This window comes from Limulus polyphemus, unplaced genomic scaffold (assembly GCF_000517525.1).
Source record: "Limulus polyphemus unplaced genomic scaffold, Limulus_polyphemus-2.1.2 Scaffold452, whole genome shotgun sequence".
Taxonomy (NCBI): Eukaryota; Metazoa; Arthropoda; class Merostomata; order Xiphosura; family Limulidae; genus Limulus; species Limulus polyphemus.
The window spans coordinates 550,269-554,541 of record NW_013666062.1 but is presented as its reverse complement, the minus strand read 5'-3'; the positions used below and the strand labels follow the sequence as shown (position 1 = coordinate 554,541).

At 32.2% G+C, this 4,273-nt stretch overlaps 1 non-coding gene across 1 annotated transcript; it reads right to left on the bottom strand.

The window, feature by feature from the left end:
* Window positions 1–3,133: 3,133 nt before the first annotated feature.
* Trnaw-cca lies at window positions 3,134–3,205 on the bottom strand. The gene has a single exon. It is a non-coding gene; the product is annotated as a tRNA-Trp (tRNA).
* Window positions 3,206–4,273: the final 1,068 nt, after the last annotated feature.

Here is a 4,273-nt window from a genome sequence, read left to right as displayed (position 1 = left end):
GTTGTTTTCTGTACAGGAAAGTATTAATTTATCTTACATTATAAACTTTGTTCCCACGAGAAAGTTTCTCGTGCGAAAGAAGCTTGTACTGAAAAATAAATTAACGTGCTGCGAATGTAATAAAGACAGTCTAGAAATTTGATGAGTACAAAAGTTGACATTTACTCTTACAGTATTAAGTATTCACTAAATCATTCGGCGAATACGAATATTATCCCATTTAATTCGAATACGAATACTTTAATTTTCCCTACAAAAGTATTCGAATACAAGTACGAATACTTCCAAAGCTGTATTCGAACGCATTCGTATACGAATACCCCACGTCTGACAGCAATCCTGATATACATCATATTGGTGACTAGAACACCTGTTATTTGTTGTGTATCACAGGCAGGCTAGAAAGTTTTATTACGTCTAGACAGGCCCACCAAAAAAGGTGGGAACTGCCCAGGGGCCGAGCGATTCGAAGGGGCTCGACGGATTGAATAGTTTTTTTTTAATTTAAAATTAAAATTTGCAACAACAAAAATTACCTTTTTCCTGCTGTTTTTAATAGGATAAAAATGTTGCAATAATCTCCAGTCCTGTTCTAGGCGGTAGTTTATAGATTGTTTTTCCCTGGGGCCCACGTCTAGACTAAGTACAACATTTTCGATATAGATTGATAAACAATTGTTGAATTATGTCACATTGATTTGTTTTGAAAATATATGTTCTCAGTACCTAGTTTCGTGTTGGTTCTTTTCTCAGAAGTCTGATACAATTTACGTTTATAGCCTATAACATTATGCCTCAATAACTAATAATACTATATTTGCATATTCACAAAAAAATGGAACAGTATAGCTCATACCAAGTTCCCCCATCAAAAGTATTAGGGGGTCTCCTGATATACATACATATATATATATAATGCTTGTTTTACCACTCCACTTTGTATATATTTGCGTTTATACATATGTTTATATATATATATTGTCAACGTTCGTCTGGAATTTCATCTATATATCTTGTGCTAAACAAAATAAAATCCTAATATTAGCTAGTGGGTGGGTATGTTTACCCTAGTCTCAAACTGCCTTCACTTATAAATACCACATATGAGTAGCTATTTAAGTGCTAATACGTGTTTTCTTTTATCACTTCCATTACTTTACAGTTCAGTCTGGATACATATTTTCTACTTTTTACGAATAAGTATAATCTTTTTTCAGAGTTTAATTTATAAATCTTTATCATTAGAAATGAAAGAGTAAATAATTGATGTGTATTTTAATGAAAGAATGTATGATTGCTGTGTTTTTTAATGAAAGAATGTATGATTGGTGTGTTTTTTAATGAAAGAATGTTTGATTGGTATGTTTTTTAATGAAAGAATGTATGATTGGTGTGTTTTTTAATGAAAGAATGTATGATTGCTGTGTTTTTTAATGAAAGAATGTTTGATTGGTGTGTTTTTTAATGAAAGAATGTATGATTGGTGTGTTTTTTAATGAAAGAATGTATGATTGGTGTGTTTTTTAATGAAAGATTGTATGATTGGTGCGTATTTTAATGAAAGAATGTATGATTGATGTGTTTTTAGTGAAAGAATGTATGATTGGTGTGTTTTTTAATGAAAGAATGTATGATTGGTGTGTTTTTTAATGAAAGAATGTATGATTGGTGTGTTTTTTAATGAAAGAGTGGTTGATGTGTATTTTAATGAAATTTTAGAAGGAAAAGAAAAGTGATAATCTGTTTGTTATTTTAGAAAATGGACAGAGTAGCTACAATAAATGACTTATCTGAATTCCTAACATTTCAAATTGTGTAGACAGTATTCTATTTTATAAGAAATTAAATTATATTTGGTACTTGTAATATAGGCCTATACATTCCTACTATTTTCATCGAGCGGGACAAATATCTAGCGTGTCAGGATTGTAAATCAAATGATTCACAGTTCGCGATTCTTTGCCTCATCAACGTGTCTCCTATTTTTAGGGCCGTGAATGCACTTTAAGTTAAGGGTGATGGCCAAATCCCAACATTCGACATTTGGTCAAACAACAGCTAGTGGTGAGTGCTAGCTGCTTTTCCTTTAGTTTATCAGTTCAAAATCACGTGACATCAATGTGCCCGAATCTATGAAATCTTTATTGAAAGAGCGTTGCTAAGAAGCTAAGATATGTTTTTATTCAGCAAAACTAGATGTCGGGACCTTCGAAGTAAACCTCGATGTTTGAAAAGGATGTTGATTATTTTCTTCATTTTTGATTGCTTTAAATGTTTCTGAGATAGCAGGAAGAGAAAATGTCATCTCTGTATCAAACCACTTACTTAAGTTCAAAATATCAGCATACATACGTTAATTAAATGTTATGTACACTATGATGAAACCTGTTATTTTCGTATAAGATATACTTATAATACTTAGAGCTGGCATTTGTTGTAGTTTTTTTTAAATAAACAACATTTGAATAAAGCCAGTCCCTTGGACCGACCCCTTATTGGAGAAGAAATTTTGACTATAATTCGGAATTTATTTCATGAATCTACACTAAATGTATCAAGATTTGAGTAAAATGTATAGATATGGTGAACATAAATAATCACGTGTTACAAAAAGTATTTATACTCGGTATATGTCTGCGAATTGACGTCGTCAATCTGACTCGCAGAAAAAAAATACTTTCGTCTGTCGTACAGTATGCATATTGTATTTGAATAATCTTTACAACCTTCTGAATGCGTATCTAAAGTGTTTTTCATTGTCCTTGTACACTGTATCTGGGAACACGAACTGTCGATAAATCCACAGTTTAGGGTAAAATGAATAACTGGTAACTCTGACATCAAATATGTTATACCATATATAATAACGCCGCGTGAAAGGTCGTGGGATGCGCACTTTGACCCCACCCGTGCACTGTGGTTAAACGATATTTGCAGTAACTTTTAAACCGTGATAAATGAAAACAGAGTTACTAATTTAGGAATAGGTTTGTGAAAGAACCTGTAGTTAAAACATCTCATATACGTTAAAACTATTCCTCGAAAAGAACACGAAGTTAATTTTGTGGTAGAACACAAACAGGATTACAAACTTTAGTATAGATGAAAAATTTAAATCTTTTTTATTATTCTGTGATCCGAACGTGACTCGAACACGCAACCTTCTGATCTGGAGTCAGACGCGCTACCATTGCGCCACCGGATCTGTGAAACGATATTCATTTAACATTTAAGTCATCTTTTTTATTTTGATACAGCTGTTTAATTATATGGAAATCAAAAATATATTTTACTTTATATCTGTATAAACATACTTTTCTTGGGTACGTTTTTCTATTGGAAGTCTCCCTCACTTAGTGGCTTAGCAGTAAGTCTTTCGGCTTATAATGTTAATAATCGGTTTTCGATACCCGTGGTGGACACAGCACAGATAGCCAGTTGTGTAACTACAAACAAAAGCTATTGGAAGCAAGTGATAATTTACCTATATCTTCAAGTCTGTCACGTATAATTAATTTTACGGTGACTGTATATGGCAGGTAAATGCAACCAATTTTCTTATTATTTTTGTTTGGTAAATCTGGTGTAGAATTTTTCACACTTAAAAGTTCATCATAAACTCAAGGTTTTGTTCAGTATTATTCTTTTTGTTTGGTAAATCTGGTGTAGAATTTTCCACAGATAAAGTTTCATCATGAACGCGAGGTTTTGTTCAGTAGTTAATAAAACTTTTTCTGAATTGAAAGAAACGAACTGATTAAAGGGTTCGTATATATATATATATATATATTGGATGTTGATATATCTCAAATCAGAGGGCGCAGTTGAAATGAACGATGCGAGTGCGTTTTTTTTCAACCTCAAGTTTTGTTTCATATTTACCTTATATTAAAAACCTCTTAATTCCAAGTACTTACGGGAATATATAATTAAAAGTGTTGTAAGAAATCGTGTGTCCAGACCGTTCACCACATTAAGCGGCAGTAACAGGGCTAATAATAGTATTGTTACGTCTTTGTTTGTTTGTTAATTTTCCGTAGAAATTCTTTCCGAGAAACTTCAGCGATACAAGTCCTTTCTTAAATAAAACTAGTTTATTCTTTCTCGATACAACTTTGCAATACAAAGAATTTCCACAGTTATTTTAAAGTTAACTATTTTTAGAAACACACGCTATAATTCACAACGATTCACGCACTTTACTTACAGTGCCTACTGCTCGCTTGACTCAATTATCTATCTCTATACCTATCTATCTGCAATTATCTCCGCT